Raw genomic sequence first — 6000 nt, 5'->3', positions numbered from 1 at the left:
GCAGGAGAATTGCCTGAACCCAGGAGACAGAGGTTGCGGTGAGCCGAGATCGCGCCATTGCACTCCAGCCTGGGTAACATGAGTGAAACTCCGTCCCAAAAAAAAAAAAAGTAAAAGGAAACAGGTGAAAATAACTAATAGTCTATTTCCTATCACCACATATATCTTCTCATTGTGTCTTCATACGCTCTTCCCTATGTGTCTATGTCCAAATGTCCTCTTCTTATAAAGACATCAATCAGATTGGATCAAGGCCCATCATAGGACCTCGCTTTAACCCAACTACCTTTTTATTGATTGATTGATTGATTGATTGAGATGGAGTCTCACTCTGTCACCCAGGCTGGAGTACAGTGGTGCAATCTCGGCTCACACAACCTCTGCCTGCCCGGTTCAAGCAGTTCTCCTGTCTCAGCTTCCCAAGTAGCTGGGATTACAAGCACCCGCCACCACACCCAGTTAATTTTTTTATTTTTAGTAGAGACTGAGTTTCACCATGTTGGCCAGGCCGGTCTCGAACTCCTGACCTCAGGTGATCTGCCCACCTCGGCCTCCCAAAGCACTATCACTTTAAAGACTATCTCCGAATCCAATCACATTCTATGGTACTGGGTGTTAAGGCTTCAACATGTGAATTTGGGGGTGGGACACAATTCATCCCATAACGCCAGTAAAATTTATCAAGAATTCTCGTACTAAGCAAGAAAGAAATAGATCTAAAACAGGGAAGATCCACGGAAACTCCAGAGATGAAGCAAAAGCACTAGAGGAAACGCCAACCATCCCATGACATCTCCAGGCAGGCTTGATGCTTTGAGTTGCTTTTCTTCTATCGCACGTTTCCCAGCTTACGACTTCCGATATACTATTTTAAGCTACTATCTTTTCTGCAAATAAGCCTGTCTTTGGCATCTAAATTTTGGAGAGATCTCTACTTCTTGCTTATCTTTGCAAAAAGAGGTCACCATCTTTTTACTTGCATTAGTCACCTTGGATTTTCATTTTCTCAGCTGCTTTCAGTGAGGCATAAAGTTTAGGAAACATCGGATAAATGTAGTTTCTACTCTTTACCATTTGTTCAACCATTTAAAGTTTAGCAAAATGTAAACAGAGACAGAAGGGGCCCACATTGTAGACAGAAGGGGCCCAAAGGATTTCCTGAAGCAAAAGTCATGTTGAAATCTCCCAGAATTTCAGTATTTGAACATAAAAGGCCAATCTTTTGTGGTGAATAGCCATGATTTGTATACTAGATGGAGAACCGTGACTAATTGCTTAGCTTACAGGAAAAGGGGAACTCAAAATATCTCCATAAAGAGGTACTTAAACTCTTGCGATAACCTACCTGTTGGATGAGAAATTCACAGCGACCCCCAAGTAGGCTATTTCTTTAGTTGATTTTGTTTAGTTTTCTTAAACAGCATCACGACTTAAGAGTAACATCATCTAAATCAGCTATCAGAAGACAAAAAGAGGAAACCAAGGACTTTTAACCAATACTGTTGATCTCATTAGATACAACCTGAGGATGTTTTAGAAAAACTTACTTAAAACATTCCTCTGCTGGGTGTGGTGGCTCATGCCTATAATCCAAACACTTTGGGAGGCGCCAAAGTGGGCAGATCACAAGGTCAAGAGATCAAGACCATTCTGGCCAATATAGTGAAACCCTGTCTCTACTAAAAATACAAAAATTAGCTGGGCGTGGTGGCACAAGCTTGTAGTCCCAGCTACTGGGAAGGCTGAGGCAGGAGAATCACCTGAACCTGGGAGGCAGAGGTGGTGAGCCAACATTGAGCTATTGCATTCCAGCCTGGCAACAGAGCTGTCTCAAAAAAAAGAAAACAAAATTCTCCTTACTTTCTCCAAAATCTTCTGGCTCTCATCTTGTGAGCATGAAGAAATAGCTCAGTCCTTCTGAAACTGTGATCACTGAAGGAACAATTGAGGGTTTTATTTTGTTTCCATTGACAGAGGGGTAAATTTTAACAGAGATTTGGGGACTTGCCTAGAGTCACACAGACAATTCCAAGACTGAAACACAAACATTTCTATTCTAACCAGGACAATAACTTTTGAAATTCTTTTAAAATATAGACTTCTTATTCATCATTTAGTCAACCACCTAGCTGCAAAGGTAATTTTTTTTTTTTTTTTTTTTTTTTTTTTTTTTTTTTTGGCAAGAGTAAATTAATCTGTGTGGCCGAGAATGAAAATTATTTTCAACTCCACAGTATTTTTAGTACTTAGCGAACATTTTTTTTACTCTTCCAATGGCCAAAAAGAAACTAATGAAACAATATGAAATATACATACACACACAGAAACATGAATATTTATATAGTCAAGTTCAATAAAAGAATTATTTCTAGAGAGTAAAATATCATTGACTTCAAAGGGATGTTTTCTACTTACAAGGATGTAATCACTACCTATAAAATCCATTTTAAATTCTGAGATATGTTTTTTGACTTATGGTGAAGGGGTAGCTGTGATTGGAGTTATTATTCTCAGTTTATGATTTCCTATCCCACTGAGCCCCAGACTCTGAATTTGGGTTAAGCATCAGTTATCTGTTGCTTTCATCAACAGTTTAGCTGTCAGTTAAACTGTTTAGCTGTCAGTTTATTGACAGTTTAGCTGTCAATAAGCATGCAATTGATGAGCTATTTGGACAATCGCCATTTCTCTATCAACTGGATGGTATGAAAACAAAAAGGCATAGGTGTGGACCACAGTCCTCAAGCCATAGAAACCTCCAAGGGGGACTAGTTTCATTTAATAAGCACGTGACAAGCAAGACCCTGCAAAACACTGCACGTGTTTCATGTAACACCCACAAGTCCTACGAGAAAGAAGATCCCATTATTTCAGCCCCCTCATCCGCCTTTTTTTTTTTTTTTTTTTTTTTTTTTTTTTTCTGAGAAGGAATTTTTGCTCTTTGTTGCCCAGGCTGGAGTGCAGTGGCTCAATCTCGGCTCATTACAACCTCTGCCTCCAGGGTTCAAGCGATTCTCTTGCCTCAGTCACCTGAGTTGCTAGGATTACAGGTGCACGCCACCACGCCCAGCTAATTTTTTTGTATTTATAGTAGAGACAGGGTTTCACCATGTTGGCCAGGCTGGTCTTGAACTCCTGACATCAGGTCATCCGCCTGCTTCAGCCTCCCAAAGTGCTGGGATTACAGGGGTGAGCCACCGCGCCTGGCCATTCTCTCTCCTTTTTACAGATGGGAAACTTTTGGTTCACACAGATTGAGAAACCTGCCCACAGGCTGTATGGATGTGACTTTCAACCAACATCTAAGTAGTCCCTTGCCATCTAGAGGGGTGGTACGATCTGGGTTGAGGCCTGAGCTGGGTTACCTGGTGGGTTATTTGATCATTGTGAATACCTAAATCAGGCAGTAGTTCAATGTGACCAAAGAAAAACAAAAATATCTTAATATCCAAATTTGTCACTTTAAAAGCATAATCCCCAAATCTCTGCACCACTGACATCCTAGCAAGACAACCTATGCTCTCTTAGCATACAGAAGTAGCCTTACCACACCTGACCATCATAGCTTAGTTTGCAAGAGGGAGAAACAGTATTGGTAAGAAACAGAACAGGTGAGTTACAAGTTTAAACGTTAGCTAAACTAATGTGACTGACCCTGGGTTCTTAACTTTGAGACTTCAAAGCTCCCTCCGTGGCAGCCTGCCAATCTTCGAGGCCTGCCAAGCAGAGGTGACATAGGCTGCATGCTCAGCCTGAGTTCATCACTCCTGCCACCAGCCTGAGGCCTCCACATCACAGAACTCATGGCAATGCATTAGAAGCCAGGTGCACAAACCAGGAGCTGTTTACCCAGGGCCAAGAGGGGGACAGTACAGGTGGAGATGGTCACCCCTTCTCCTCATGGCTGAGGGTGCATCTCTCCCCTCTGCAAACTTTAGTGACCAACCAAGTCACCCAGCAGACAAACCCCAGACTCTACAGAAGAAGCCAAGCTGAGAACCTGTTACGTGTCCCCCAACAAATTTCATGTTGAAATCCTAACCCCCAGGCAGCTCAGAATGTGACCTTGTTTGGAAATCAGGTCATTGCAGGTATGATTAATTAAGATGATGTTATTCGCATGGGCCCTAATCCAGTATGACTGGCATCCTTATAAAAAGGTGAAATGTGGGCCAGGTGCGGTAGCTCATGCCTGTAATCCCAGCACTTTGGGAGGCCAAAGTGGGCAGATCACCTGAGGTCAGGAGTTTAAGACCAGCCTGACCAACATGGAGAAAACCCGCCTCTATTAAACATACAAAATTAGCTGGCAAAGGAAGTGAGCTTGGTTTAGAGCACATTGTAGGTTAAGTTGTATTTCCCGTGAAGCTATGTTGAAGTCCTAAACACCAGAACCTCAGAATGAGACCTTATCTGAAGACAGGGCATTGCGGATGTAGTTAGTCAAGATAAGGTCATAGTGGAATTGGACGGGTCTCTAACCCGACAGAGCTGGTGTCTTTATAAGAAGAAACCCAGGCACACACACACAGAGCAAAGGTCACGCGAATTTGCAGGCAAAGACTGGAGTGATGCCTCTACAAGCCAAAGCCAGCCAAAGACTGCAGGCAAACACCAAAGCTAGGAAGAGACAAAGAACACCCTCCCCTACGGCATTCAGAGAGAGAGTGGCTGTGCCAGCTCCGGCCTCCAGAACTGTCAGACAATAACTTTAATAACTTTCTGTTGTGTTATGCCGCCTAGTTTATGGGACTTTGTATAACAGCCCAGGAAACTAATACAGAATGTAAAAAGGGAAGATCTAAGTAAAATTTGTGCAGCAGGAAGTCGTTGCCAGTCTCGACTTTTTAAATCATTTCCTCCATAGCACAAAGTGCAGAATGAGCTTTTCCCCTTTTACGTTCATAAACCTATCAAGAACAGTGGAACAGGGTAGTAACTTAAGAGCAGCTTATCATCATTCAAACATTTCCATGATAACATATATTATAAGTGTTCGTAACATTGAACCATAAAAGAGAATAAGCTCACAGATGGTATTCCTTAAGAGGCGCCTAACAAACTATTCAAGCGTATTGATCGTCGCTTTGTGGATATTAAGCCTCCCTACCAGTCTTTCTCAGCATCAACAGACATTGCCCTTTCTCTCAAACTTCTCAAACATGTTCCAAGCAAAGCTGGCCTGATATTAATCATCCTCTCTCCTCACACTTCCAGAAGATTGGATCCCACTCCTGCCCTGTTCCACCCCACCCCACAACAAAGCTCAACGCAGGGCCTCTCCATAGGGATGACCAAAAGATGGGAGAGGCCTCCAGAGTCGAGAAAAAAAGTGAGCTGCAAAAGGCACATTCAGTCCACCTATTTTTGCCCTAATAAACCCACAGCCGGGCATGGTGGCTCACACTTGTAATCCCAGTGCTTTGGGAGGCCAAGGCGGGCAGATCACTTGAGTCCAGGAGTTTGAGACCAGCCTAGCCAACATGGTGAAACCCCGTTTCTATTAAAAATACAAAAAAATTACCCGGGCGTGGTGGCACACGCCTGTAATCCCAGCTACTCGGGAGGCTGAGGCAGGAAAATCACTTGAACCCATGAGGTGGAGGTTACGGTTAGCCAAGATCGTGCCACTGCACTCCAGCCTCGGGGACAAGAGCGAAACACTCAAAAATAAATAAATAATTTAAAAGCCACAAAGTATAAAGCTTGTCCTAATAGTAACCACAACACATAAAATGGTTTTGCCAGATGGAGATTCACTACAGGGCACATGGATTTAAAAATAAGACTGAGAAATCCTACCCTATGTGGCTCACCTCTCAGCCTTCTCCTAGAAGCCAGACCAGCTGGGGGTCTTGCAAATCAAGTCTGTTTCCAGAGTCTAAGGTCTTCCTTCACAGAATGTCAGCGTAACTGTCGCATCTCTGCAGCGCATCCCTCCTCCACGTACCCTCCCTCTTTCTCTCTCCAAGTGAACTGTCAATGAACCATCAGCCCAAG

General features: G+C 43.2%; 1 protein-coding gene across 1 annotated transcript in view; it reads right to left on the bottom strand.

The window, feature by feature from the left end:
• Nucleotides 1-6000, bottom strand: part of HUNK (hormonally up-regulated Neu-associated kinase) — a 130948-nt gene that overhangs the window by 100095 nt on the left and 24853 nt on the right. The gene's annotated exons all lie outside the window — the stretch shown is intronic.

Source organism: Cebus imitator, unplaced genomic scaffold, assembly GCF_001604975.1.
Source record: "Cebus imitator isolate Cc_AM_T3 unplaced genomic scaffold, Cebus_imitator-1.0 Scaffold41, whole genome shotgun sequence".
NCBI lineage: Eukaryota > Metazoa > Chordata > Mammalia > Primates > Cebidae > Cebus > Cebus imitator.
This window is presented reverse-complemented; position numbering and strand designations above follow the sequence as displayed.